The 14,478-nt window shown below is 42.0% G+C and overlaps 1 long non-coding RNA gene across 1 annotated transcript; it reads left to right on the top strand.

Moving 5' to 3' along the window:
- The first annotated feature begins 8,705 nt into the window (after window positions 1–8,705).
- On the top strand, window positions 8,706–12,536 carry LOC143270021 (uncharacterized). The gene is made up of 3 exons (XR_013046869.1): window positions 8,706–10,288; window positions 10,549–10,596; window positions 11,938–12,536. It is a non-coding gene; the product is annotated as an uncharacterized LOC143270021 (long non-coding RNA).
- Window positions 12,537–14,478: the final 1,942 nt, after the last annotated feature.

Here is a 14,478-nt window from a genome sequence, read left to right as displayed (position 1 = left end):
CAAAAGTGGGATCTTTGAGTGTATTTGAATATCCACACTCATGGCAACATTATTTACAACAGCTAAAGATGGAAGCAACCTAAATGTATATACACATATATATGTAACATATGTGGAATATTATACATCTTGCAAAAAGGAAATTCTGTCATTTTCATCATCAATGATCCTTTAAGATACTATATTGAGTTAAATAAGCCAGTTACAAAAAAGTACATATATTATATGCAATATTCCATTTATATAGTTAGAGTAGCCAAGTTCATAGAGATAGAAAGTAAAATGGCAAAATCAAAGGCCAGAGAAAGGGGAATGGGAAGTCAGCATTTAATGAACACCAAGTTTCAATTTTTTTTTTTTTTTTTTTTTTTTTGGTTTTTCGAGACAGGGTTTCTCTGCGTAGCTTTGCGCCTTTCCTGGAGCTCACTTGGTAGCCCAGGCTGGCCTCGAACTCACAGAGATCCGCCTGGCTCTGCCTCCCGAGTGCTGGGATTAAAGGCGTGCGCCACCACCGCCCGGCCCAAGTTTCAATTTGGAAATGTGAAATAGTTCTGGAGATAGATAATAGAGATCTTGTGTAACAGCATGAATGTACAATGTGAATGACACTGAAGTGTGCTCTTATTAGATGGAGTTATGCATACTTTACTACAATAATAATTGAAAACAATACCAAAGCTACTAGAATATAATGCTACAAATCAGTGAACCCAATAATGAGCAGACTTTCTTGATCCAATATTACTCTGTCCAAAATAATAAGTGTTACATAGTGTTTTAGCTGATTTTTCTTCTTTTTACTATGTGTATTATTTATTCATTCATTCCTGTGGGGGGAGTCTGTCTATATGTCTATGTGTCTGTCTGTGTGTGATAGCATCCATGGCATGGCATACATGTGAAGGTCAGTGAACAACTTACAACAGCCAGGACTTTCCTTCTACAATGTGGGTCCAGGACATCAAACTCAGGCCATCAAGCTTGGCAGCAAGCATGGTTACTGATACCATTTGAACCATCTCCCTGGCCCTTTCTTTTGTTCTCTGTTAGCTCTGTGTTGTTGCCTCATCTAGGTTCAACAGTATCAATGGGTTTTGCAATTATCATTGACTCCAAAAACTAATGTTACTAGATGTTCACAAGGACTGGTTTCTTCCAACTGACTCTTAGGTTGGTACCATGTCTTCTTCTCTGTTTACTAATAACTTGTATTGGGTTTGAGTAGTTTATTCTGTGGGATCCATGTATCAGTGTTCTTTCTCTTTGAAGACACTGACATTCTTTGTTTGCTATTTCATGTTATTTTTTTAATATATCTGAGCAATCTAGCTTTCTCAAACTTAACATAATAAGGTCGAGATTTAGTAATATGGGAGGAGATTCCACACATCTCAGAAGGCTGAATGTAATAATCTATTGTGTCTTAGAAAGTCTAATGAGTCCTAATAGTATACATAATATGCTATCACAAATATATTTTTCTCTCCTTGTATTCTTCATCCATGCATCTGTGTATGCACAGTAGGGCATATCTAATACAACTTCAACTTTAATTCATAAATCAGTCAGCATTCTGTCATCCAAGACCATACCAAAATAGGAAAGAATAAAACAGTACTAACAAATCTAGGCATTTGGTCTTCAATGCTTTAATCCTTGTTTATTTCACAATTTATTCAACCATTACAATTTTTTTCTATCTCAAGGGATAACTGTTTGAATTAAGATTAAATCATTCTTTGCATGAGATAGTCTTTTCATAATCCAACAATATTGTGAATAATTGATTGTCATTACACTGTCAAATAAATGATTTCTATGTTTCCTGGTGCCAATTTGGTTGGACAAAAATCAAATTTAAAGTATGGTTTGAGTAACCATCACAGCTTTCCCAGACAAGCCAGCCCTTGACCAGCACCATGGTGCCTGGCTACGTGCCTGAAATTGGCAGGCTAATCGCTGACCTGCTTACATTATAGCTATCAGCCACTCTACAACTCCTTTTTCCTGAGATTTTTTCCCCTCTGTCCAGGTTATGAAACATGAGTCAGTATGGAACGCCCTCAACACACAGCACTGTGTTTAGTAAGAAAAGCTGTGGTGATTTTCATCTTGCTCAATTCGTACATCTTTAAGATTCATCAAAAAAAATTGCTAGAATGAGATGAGTTCCTTACTCTAAAAAACATGAGACAGCTCAATTTAGTCTAAAAACTCCTTTCACTCGTTTTAAATTGCATACATTATATTGTGTGCTATTTCTATGTCACTTTGATCTGCATATTCTACTTTTATAACTAAAAAAGAAAAAGTAATGTGACTGAATGTATCACATTCTTTTGCAATCCTCGATTAAATGATTGTGACTACGGCTTCCATGCAAGGCTACCTGGTTTTATCAATCAATATGACATTGCCACGGCCCTGTAAGGTCCTTTTTCAACCAAAGTCTAGTGCATCACCGTCCAACTCTTTTGGTGTTTTGCTTTGCTGCACTGGGAACTGGACCTAAGGCCTGTGTGTGTTAGGAAAGTGCTCTGTCATTGATATACATCCTTAACCCATTGTTTCGTCCACGTTTTATTTTGAGACAGAGGCTGGCTAAGTCATCCAGGCTGGTTTCAAACTCCCTCCATAGTGCAGACAGATCCTTGACCTTATGAATCCCCTGCCTTGACCTCTGGAGTAGCTGAGATTACAGGCTAGAGCCACAAGGCCCCGGAAATGTCTAATTTCTTGTTGGATATTTTCACTTGAAATGTCTACACTGCCCTCCCTAGATGCCCCTTCAACGTGTGCACGTATCCTGTAATCAATTCAGGAAGTCTGCTTCTGCAGTAATCCCACTGTGATGCTAGTCTCCTGGCTGGGACTGCCTTTGACTCATCGCTCATCCCCAGAAGTCACATTCCTCTAACGTCAACGCTGTACATACTGCCCACAGACTGCCAGCATCTATCTATTTCTGAAATTTCTAAAAACGTTCACTTTCTCACTTTCATGGGCATTCTAATCCAGGCCCCCTTTATCTGTCACCTACAGTCATAAACCATTGCCTTCTGTACCTCCTTGTCCCTGCCCTGCCACACACCCCAGAAGGCTACAAGTCTGCTTTTTTTAGTAATGTCACAACACGATTTTATGCATTATGTCCAGCTGCTGCCCAGAGTGCTTGTAGGTTCCCATTCTACTGCCTCAAATTCATGCTTGTTTGCTGGACAACAGAACATTTATTAGACATCTTGTATACCTATCAATACGGTCCACAAGCCAATATTCTATTTTTCTAACCAGTTTTCCTTTGCCAACCAGTCTATCACTCTGTCTCATGACTATGGTAGTCTTTTCCAGCCTCTACAGCATCTCCTGCACCCTCTCTTCATCATCAATACTCTCCATTCTTTTCTTTCAACCAAATAATTTCTTCCTGATTTTCCCCCACGTAATTGCAGCCTTTAATGATGACATATTTCACTGCAATATGCCTTGTCAGTTTAGTCCAGTTTCCTGTTTACTCTTTAGTCATAAGCGTGGTCTCCCACCAACCAAATCCCAAGCACCTTCGGAGGAAAGTGTGTACTATGCTTTCCCCTTACTCCTTTTAGGATGATGAGGCCATCCTCGGTATAGAAGAAGCATGTTGGTTAATTTTTTTTAGCTCCCTCCATCTACCTTGCTATTACAAAGTAACCAGAGACTTTATTCAGGGGTATCTACTTCAACCACACTGTAAAAAGCAGAGGCAAACCAATGGTGTTAATGATTATCAAATAAGAGTCTAAAGTGTTCCGGGAGGGGTTGCTGCAGGAAAAATCATTTGGCAAGAGACAGACTATGCTTCTAGATAATTGGACACCCTAGAGATAAGGCATGCTCTCGGAGAAGGTCGTGTCCCATATGAAAATAAATTTTTAAATGTTTGAGCTAGGGCCTTTCTGATTATTGACCTTTTTTTTTTTTTTTTTTTTCCGAGACCAACAATGTCTATAAATGTTCGAATTAACAGAGTGGGTGGAATTGTCCAAAATGGCCCCATGCTAGGGGTCTTAGCTTCCACTGGAGGCTGGTTTGCATGGGCGGACACTGTCCCTAAGATTCGGGAGAGTATGAAGAAAACTACAGGAATGAACATCAGATATTGCATTTCCTGCTTAACTGAAAGGAAGGGAGACTTGAAGGGTGGGAGTTACCCATGCCCTTGGCCGTGAGACAATCGTATCAGAGTGCTCTGTTTTGTTCTGGCTGGATAGAGTCTACTTATCAACAGCAGGAAATTGCATTTAACTGGGATCTGTAGGATGCTAGGGAGGGGCTGATCTGGTTAGGAGGATGGAAGTGGGAGGATGAGGCTGGGAAGCACCAGGGCAGAGAACAGGCAGTACTAGAGCATTATGGGGCCTGCAGCCATCAGGAGATTGGCAGGCAATAGAAGCTGTGTTTGAAAGAAAGAGAGACATGGGCTGAAGACATGATGTGAGCAGGCATGTCTCATCCAGATGTGAGGAAACTGGGAAATGATTTTTCTCATCTGGAGGGAACATGTTTTACAGGTGCTCCTCACCAGCTCTGCCCTGGGAGTGCTGCTGACATGCAGATATCACAGGAAGAACTGAGCTGTCTGCTGCCAGATTCCAGGCAGCGCCCAGACAGGAAGAGCTGTGTGCATGGAGGGAGCTTGGGCCAAAGGGAAAGTGAAGCACATTTTGGGATCAGTTGTTTTATGTATGCCCAGGTTATAATGGATGTAGCGAGAGATTTGAGGACCAGCTGTAGCTAATATAAAGGCAGTGAGAGTTATTAAGAAATCTTAATATACCAAAATATAAAAGTCATATCATATCTATTCACCCTCTGTAAACAAAAGCAAAAAAAAAAAATTGGATGCTTACAATTGAAATTTTATCTAACTAACTGCAATGCACAAAAATAATCGGTTCTTACCTGGCAAAAAAGGTGTTCAGAAAGCTTAAGGGTCACCCATTTTCCAAGTGAAATGTGTGTGTGTGTGTGTGTGTGTGTGTGTGTGTGTGTGTGTGTGTGTGTGTGTGTATGTCTGTGTGTATGTGTGTAAAATGTAAATTCAAATATAATTCAGCATATAGACATTTACATACAAGAAAACATGGAATTTTCTAGAAAGCAAAACAGTGCAAGAGATGATTTCTAAAACAACAGGTCTGAGTATAAGCCAAACGTTCCTCATCTTTCGCAGCTTCGTTGGTCCTATATTCTAGGCCACATTCCAGCTTCATTCTGCAGCTCTGTGGTGGTGTAGATAATAATTTAAATGTAAAGGCATGTGTGTTTGTCTGCACCGCAGTTGTGTTTCCTTTATTTTGCTTTAGTGTGGGAATCTTTTGATAAGGAAGCTACCAGAGTAGCTGGTGGGGGAGGGGGTGGTTGTTGCTGTAATTTCACTGTGGACGCCATTCCGTCTTCGGTAATCACATTAAAGAATTATGAATCAGAAAACAAACCAATTCAACCAAAGGTCTGTCTTTATTTGGAAAACTTCTGTGTTCGGGAATGGTGTGCACAGACGACTCCATGTACTTCCCACAGCTCCAAATACAGAAGAGAACATTTTAAAGGGAGAGCCAAAGTATGGGACAGGCACTTGAGAAAGGGGTGCCTGTCTCAGGTTTAAGATTGCTTCCATGTGGTTTTAAAAATCTTAATGTTTGTCAATATCTTCAACTAAAAGGTTATAGTGTAAAACTCTGCTTTGTATTATAGCATTTCCGGTAAGATTTGGACTTAAGTATTTCATTGGAATAACCTAAGCTTTATTTATTGTTTTGTTCACTTAAATCCCAAACAGCACTGGTTAAACATAGTTAATGTACCAACTGCAATTAGCCAACTGTAGAAGGTTCAACTCCCAACTGTCCATAACCTTCATTTAACTAATTTGAGAAGGTGGAAGTTTGGCTTTTTTTTTTCCAGGAAGGCTCCTTTCCTAATTTCCTGTGGAGAGAGCCAAGTTGTGCGACCTATGGTTAAAGGGGCTCTTTGTAATTAAGGCAGGGAGTCTCCAACTGAACAGTTCTCACAGTGGGGGAAGGGGGAGTGTAAAAAAAAAAAGAAAGAAAGAAAAAAAAGAAGGACGTTTGACTCCAACCACTTAAGGAAGTAATCAGAGCGCAGCCAATGCGGGTGCCAGCCTGCCTGCCACCTCTGTGGTCATTGGCTGTGTCCACTTTATGAAGCACGGCGTCTATTAAGACCTTGACTGGCCAGCCTATGGATGCCTGGTGCTCCCTTCTCAACGTCTGCTCACAGAGGACCAGAACCCGATCAACCATGTTATATCAATAACATTCTCACACCAGGTTGTGTAAATTGATCTTTTACAATTTCTCTCGGTGACAGTCTCTGTACCCAACAAGATAAATCATTCCTCCCGTGGCTTTTTTATTGATTGCTGAGACCTGTATAAAAATTACACTGCTCCAGCCGCACGGTGAACGTCGTCATGAAAGAGGACGTTTTATTTACAATCAGAATATGTTTGGGCCTAGATCAAGTGCAGATTTACTAGCCCAGGAATTTAACAGACTCCAAGAAAGCCAGAAATTAGAACTCTTCCGCACATCACCAAAACCCAGTCATCAGAAACTTCAAAATAGCAAACATAATGAACCTTGAATTGAGACAACCATATTTCTGAAGAGAGAGGAGCTTCACACTTTTGATTTTAAGATAAACAGCCAGTAGGAAGCTATCTAATTAAAAAAAGAGAGGTGCACAGAAAGCCCATAACTGAACTAAAGCCTCACCTGCGTTTGATTCGCTGACAACCTCAGCTCTTGTTTCTAATAAAGGCGGATGAATGAAAGCCCCATTTGGCAGCCCAGACAAGATCAGAACCAGGATAATGTACCACCCTAGGTACTTGGTGGGTTTTGAAAGAAAAGAACAAAAAACACAATTTGCATTATTTTGTGAGCCGAAAATGATGCGTCATTCTTCCATAACAGCAATTCTAAGTACTTAGAATTTTTTTATGTAATCAAAATATAAACAGTTAATATTTTTTAGTATTTCACACAAACAACATCTTGGAATAGGGTCGTCTCGCCCCCCTCCCTTCACCCCCCGCCCCGTGCGTGCGCCCCCAGTTCGATCTTTATAGTCTACTAAAGAAGCAAATAAGCATTGTTTGGGGGGAGATTTTTAAGGTGAAATGTGTGTTTACATTGTCCTCTTGAAACCAGTGTTCATTGGGGTGCCTAATTTTAAATCATCGGTTGCCAAATGCCATTGCTTCCCCAAACAGAAACCTAGTTGTTTTTTGGTTTTTTTTTTTTTTTAATTTTAATGCAAAAGAAAACTGTTACACAGTTTCACGTTCTCACATAAGAGGAGTTGCTGATGTTTATAAAATACAGAGAAGTATCCCCACTTCACCCCTGCTGCCAAACTCACTTCCCATGCAAGCCTTGTGGGCGGGTATTGCGTTACAACTCAAATGGGGTTTCACAGACTAGGAATTCGGCAACAGCCTTTTGTATACATCTAAGAGCAGGGACAGATAGCTGCCTTTGTCCTTTCCCCCTTGAGTCTGAGCTCAGTCTCTCTGAAGCTGTACTCTTTGAGTTTTTAGAGAAGGCTCTTTCAATGGAACTGGCCTGGGTGGGTGGGGGCGAGACAGAAAGGCTGTCTGGCCCAGCGAGTGTCCTCACTGCCCTGACCTAGAGGAGGATAAGTGAGCCTGTGGAAGAGTGTGACTTTGGGACTCCTCCGTCTAGATGAGACAGTTCCAACGGGAAGCATGGGCCGGCGCACACTAGGGCCACACTAGGGCCCTAGTAGGACAGGGCAGGAGGCAGATAGCTGGCGGCAGGAGCAGACTGGGAACGGACAGCTGCGCTCCCAGGAACGCCTCCTTTTAAAGGATCATTTACAAGTGTCTCGCCTGGGACTGGCTCGCAGCTGCCCGCCAGCCGGTGGCCCCGGGGCCACCTCCCAGCTCCCACAGGGCAGAGTTCAGCCTCTTTGCACCGGACAATTGGTGCATATGCACAACCGCACCCGAGGTCTCTGGTTCTCTGGAACTCCTCCTGGAGCTGTCTGTGGGGCTTTGTGGGTTCTTCCCCCCGCGCCCCCCCCCCCGCACCTTCCCGATCTATTTCCAAGGCGCCCCTCGTCAACTTGTGGCGGTGAGGACTTTGAGTCCCCTCTCCAGCGTGGGAATGAAACGTCCCGGGAGTCCCATCCCGGGCACATCCTCTCCATTTCTCCTCACCCGCCTCTGCGACACGTCTGCTGCCGCACATTGTCAGTGATTGTGGGAAAGGGCCGCCAGCCTTTCCGCAGCTCCAGGCCGCCCTAATGAGGGAACAATTGTCCCGGCGGGGCGCAGTCGACCAGGTCAGCGCGTCCAGCACAATGCGCAGATGCCTGCGTCCCGAGGTCCCCGCAGAAAAGGCGAATCGCGGCCTGGGAGCCAGCATCGTTTTTTTCCAGATCACCTTGCTGGAACTTAGCATAGCAGAAGTCAGGTGACAGGGACAATAGCAAGGTCCAAGGGTGATCCCTGGAGGGAAGCCGAGCTTGGCTCCCGAGGTGCGCAGAATGAATAGGGCGGCGGGCGGGAGTCATGGAGCCCCAAGGGCCCGGGATGGAGGGTCGCATTTGCCGGGGGGGGGGGGGGGGGGGGGGAGGTGCAGCCCTGCCCCGCCCTGCCCTGGAGAGAAGAGAAGCCCAGCCTGGAGAAGCGCGCTCTCCCAGAAATCTCCCTTCTTCCTTCTTGATTTCTTTTCTTTTCTTTTTCCTTTTAAAATATGTTTTAGTCCAGATCCTGTCAGTCTGGAACAAGAGGAGAAAATGACAGAAGTGATGTCTCTCCTGAGGGTAGACACACGTTATCAATCAAAGCACCCTTTGAAACAGCCGGAACAGTACCCTAAGAGAAGCAATGGTTTTTTTGGTGTTTTTTGTTTCAAAAAATTAAATGGCACAAGGTTGCTCTTTCTGATTTTATTTAATATTGATATAGCCTCCCCCCCCCTTGGCCAAAGGGAGGAAGATTAGGAATAAGGGAAAAAGGGAGAATTTATATGAAAACTTCTTGAGTTTTAACTGAAATTTTTTATATTTATTTATTTTTGGTTTTCCGAGACAGAGTTTCTTTGTGTAGCCGGGGCTGTCTTAAAACTTGCTCTTTAGACCAAGCTGGCCCTGAACTCAGAGATCCACCTGCCTCTGCCTCCAGAGTGTTGGGATTAAAGGCATGCACCACCACCACCAGATCCAAGCTGAAAGTTTTTATGCCCAAATAACACCAATGCCGCAGCCAGATATCTGGTTTTAATAGCACAACTCGGACGGTTAAGCAGGTATGGGCTCATGGGCTGCTAAACTCTTTGGAAGATCACATGCTCCCCAAACTCAAGAGTTTGAATTCAAGGAATCTGAAGAGTTGGTTGCTCCTCTGGAGCTGTTTACCTAACTCTTTTGGCGATCAGGGTGAGCATTGGGAGAGCCAGCATTCTGCACAGGACAGGACAGATGGTGAACCCCCTTCAGTGTGAAGACATGCCACCATTAGGGAGCACTTGACACCACCAGCCCGGATGTTCTCTGTTTATAATGCCAATCTCAAAGTATGCACAAATTCTCATTTGGCTGAGAATGAGAAGAAACCTAGTGTCAGCAAAGACTCCCCATGCTAGTGCTCCACGGGGGTTTCTCCGGAAGCCTAAGGAGAATGCGTAGGTCTCAGCTTAGTGAGGACACCCCAACCCCAGCAGCTGGAAGCAGAGAGACCAGAAGAAATGGGCAGGTGCAAACATGCCAGGATGATCCACTGATCTTCCTGCTTCTCGTCAACCCTACCTTAACTGAGGAAGGGAAGGACGTTCACCAGCAAGGCTCTTGGCTTCTTTGGAGGGAATTGGGCACAAGATCACAAAATAACCAGGGAAAGGAGACAACAAGTAGTTCGAAGGATTTGTTTTTAAAAAAAAAAAAAGAAAGGCAGAAGGAACCCCACTGATATCGAGGAAAGGGAGTAGTACCCCGTCATAGAAAGGATTCAGCAGAGTAAACTGAGGACTTTATGTTTATTTGATTAACTCTCCCTACAGTTGTCTGAGCTAGGGTAAATCTCCTCTCTGACTTTTCCTACTAAGGAGGGGTGCACCTTGAAATAAAAGGAAAAGAAAGCAGAGGTATCAGTAACCTCAGATGGGAATTCGGCTTAGGACTCTGTACAGACCCACAAAATTAGATCAGTGCTTAGGTTGATATTCTTGAACGTCTGAGAAGAAAGATTATTCCTAAGGTAAGTTGGATAGAGTTCCCTGTTAATCTGATTACCTCTGAACACATAACTTGTTTCCTGAGGGTGGGTAATAATTGATAACTTCTTGGGCCAAAGAGTTACTGAAAAACCATTCGGAGGCTAAAAGAATGTGGTATATGTTCTAAATTAGGGCTTTAAGTTTAACTGAATGCCAACTTTGTTCACATCCTTCATGGTCTCCTTTATGTTCTTTCCAATGATTCCTATGAAAAATCTTAATGTCCCCATTATTTGAACAGGAAGAGAAGCCAAAAGTCTCTTTCAAATGGAGGAGCGACGCATGAACAGTAAGTGTTCCAAGGAAGACACCCACTGCAAACACAAAATGTCTTTATGATGGAAACAAGGGGAGAGCTGGAACTCAAGGTAGTAGTGTTCACGTTCTAGCCCATCATCTTATATGAAGATGGAATTAATTTCCAGAAACATGCCCAAATGCTGAATTCCCTAATTACTCCAAAAAGCTTATACTCAAAACAGCACTGTCTGCACCATAAAAGAACACTGCAAGGCTTATCCCGTTCTGTTTGTTTACCATTTGTAGCTGAAACGACCTTTTCTCTGACAATTCTTGCAATACTTTTTGTCATATTTGTTATTACTTGAAATCGATTAAGAAAAAGTTGGAGAGCCATATAAACTTGAAGGATAAATGGGAATAAATGTCCCCACACACTCTAAACTTCAGCTGCTGAAGATGTATGTCATAACCCCATAGACTGTAACTGAGGGGTGGGGGGTTCATGAACATTCTGGCAACAGGAAAGAGTTCCCGAACATGTACAAACTTAAACTTCATTCAAAAAGCAAACACAAAATGAATCTGAAATGTGTCTGGCAGTGTTCAGCTGCACCGAAACCTTGGTATAGAACACACAGTTGGGCATACTTTGCACCATACACACCAGCGTTCCACTCAGCACCCACAATGGCTGCCTGAAACACCTGGGCTCAGCGGCCAGATTATTATATGCTATGAATTGGAGTGTTTTCCTGTACATACAGAGTTTTCAGCTCTTGTACAGATATAATGGTTCAATTATGGAAAACTGATTTTCAGTACGTTTCTACTATCATTACTCAGCATGCATACCACATTGGTATATCTTTGGGCTGTATTGTGTTAGACTGTTTGATTTTTAAAATTGCTGCTTGAGCTATTGGCTTGTGATGCCTAAAAATAAAAATCAATGAATTTTGGCTTTGGATTGGGACAGAATTTCCAAAATGACCCAAAGCATGCCTCTGCCATACTTTACTATGTGTCTATGAGAAGCAGCACTAATCCTCAGAATTGACAATCATAAAAACAAGAGTAGCCACATCAGAGAGCACTGGGTTTGATTGAAAGGTCCTGCCTCAATGAATAAAGTAGAAAAGTCAGCCAGCAGGATTAGTGACATCAACCTCAGGCCTTTCCAGGCATGTGCACACACATTTACATGCAACACACACACACACACACACACACACACACACACACACACACACACATACACGAAAACATGGATATACATACATGAAAACCTCACATGCGTAGAAATAGAAAAAGAAAGTAAAAGCCCTTTTAAGCCAGAGCACTTCCTTCTAATTATTAGTATCTCTCCTTCATCTCTCACTATTTAAAGGCGCATGAGATGAGAAAATGTATGGATCTCCTTCACCACTGCCCAGTCCCTAAGGGAAGAGACAAGACCCACATTTGGATTCTTCAATGATTCCATTCAGTTGTTCCATGGAAAAGCCTGAATGACTTCTCTGTTTCCATTTCCAAGTGTTTGGAATGGTGCATTTTAAAAAGAAGGGAAAACACAACAAAATAAATTATTATTCTAACCTTGCATTAGAAGCATGTCACAAGTTCTTAAAGAATTGTTTGTGTAGCAAAGGGATAATAAAATTGGATGTGTGGAAGAAAGGCACACAACCGGGAGGCCCTGCCGCTGGGTGTGCTGAACAATAGGCTCCCTCTGAGGATTCTCGCTTACAGTCCTGCCTCTGCCATCAGCTCACTCTATGCCTTTGGGTAAGTCACTTAACCTTTCTGGGTCTCAGTTTCCTCGTGGGCAAAATGGTGGTTATTATAATAACCCTCTTACAGGTATTTTGTTGAATAACAATGATTACAAATGAATGCAAGCCATCCTGTGTGTATTAAGAATGACATACAAGTGGTAAGAAATAGCATAAGCTCTGTAGTTCACAATACTTTTCCAGAAATGACAGCAACACGCAACAAGCATGAATGATAACAAGAATTAGGGGCCACCAGGCAAATTAGAATGAAGAGAATGCGCAAGGAAGAATTGATGCAGGCGTCAGGCAAAAATGGTGATATGGGAAAGAAGAACCTAGCCTTTATTTGTTTTCCATTTAAATTACTGTCAGAAATGATACGTACCGAAGTCCATGATATGGTCAATATTCATCAAAAGTTCTTGTAGAAATACTGAGTAGGTTTTGCACATTTTTTCCATTTGTACAGTAGGCAGAAAATATAGAAATAACATTTTATACAAAAAAAAAAAGTGGAATGTCGTACTCGGCATTTATGACACATCTTGCTCCATGACCAAGGACAATTTTGCAAGTAGTTTTTAACAGTGTGAGAGGACCTGTTAATAGTCAACTAAATGCATTCTATAATTTTTTACTTTAGTGCAGGCCTACAGTGATCGATCAAAGTCTTTATTTTTACTGTATAAGGGGAATCTAGGGAATATTTAATGTGCGACAACTTACAATTTTTATATCGAACTTTACATTTGAAGAATCAAAATGTTCAGATTTAAAGTCAATTACACCAGTTAATATAAAGTAATGTGTTTTATATGTTATCTTAGAAATGAAGAAAATGGCAGTACATATTGTGTTTATGGCAATATGATAGTTTCCTAGGCTATACATAAGCGGGCATAGCCCACATATAGGCAGAAGTGCTACCAATTATTAAAGATGGAAAGTTGAGTTGAGGAGAAAGTCTGTGCACATGAATATGCAGTTGTCAAGTAATCAATACAGTTACCCAACTCAAATATGAAAAAGTTCTTACTCAGTAATAAACAAACATTAAAATGTCCTGCAGGATACATCAGGTGGCGAGTGACTACGCTGATATTTCTAGAGAAACAATCTGATGACACTATCTAGGGCCATGAAATGGCCAGTCAATCTGCTTGCAGGAGTGTGGCTTTAAAAAAATCTTTACTGGGACTGGAAAGAGGGCTCCGCAGGTAAACAGTTGCTCTTCTAGAAAACTCAGGTTAGGTTCCCAGCACCTACATCAGTCAGCTCCCAACCACCTGTAACCCTGGGCATCCAGCATTCTCTGCTCTCCATGCTCACCTGCATGCTCATGGTACATACAAACTTGGGCAGTAAAGGTGACCACTGATCTTTGCTTGACAAAATGGTCCTTCAGGTTCCTGCTTCACAGAGGAAACTTCCACACATTTTACAGGACACAGAAAGAAGTGGCTGAGAAACTCTAGACCTGTGGGCTGAAGACAGATGCCCCAGCTTTACAGAGGAACTTTGGATGACTGTCCAGGCTGCCAGCTGTCTCTGTCTACTCTAGCAAGACTCCCAAAAGTTCCTTGCCTCCTTCCTCCATTTCTCAGGTAATATTTATCCTTCTGAGGTCTTTGATGTAGCTGAAGACTAGATAGTTATAATTTCCTTAGTTATAATAAAAGATAAGTTAGATATGAAACCTTAGACTCACAAATATAGGATAGATAGGATATCTTCTTTAATTTTGCCAAATACAAATAGACTAGATATTATAAATAGACTAGATATTGTAACTGTAATTCTTGCTTGATAATTGTTTTGCTATATGTAATTTTACTATGTTAAAGTTAAAACCTTCCTTTTTGAAAAAAAAGAAAAGGGGAAGTGCTGTGGATGTTGATTGCTCTGTCTATTGTGAATGTGTTGCTCTGATGTGGTTGATAAATAAAATGCTGATTGGCCAGTAGCCAGGCAGAAAGTATAATATAGGCAGGACAAGCAGAGAAGAAAATTCTGAAAATAGGAAGGCTGAGTCAGGAGACACTGCCAGCCACCGCCATGAGAAGTAAGATGTAAAGTACCGGTAAGCCATAAGCCACATAACAACTTATAGATTAATAAAAATGGATTAATTTAAGATAGAAGCCTGGCACGGC

The sequence above is a fragment of the Peromyscus maniculatus genome, chromosome 21 (genome assembly GCF_049852395.1).
Source record: "Peromyscus maniculatus bairdii isolate BWxNUB_F1_BW_parent chromosome 21, HU_Pman_BW_mat_3.1, whole genome shotgun sequence".
NCBI lineage: Eukaryota > Metazoa > Chordata > Mammalia > Rodentia > Cricetidae > Peromyscus > Peromyscus maniculatus.
This window is presented reverse-complemented; position numbering and strand designations above follow the sequence as displayed.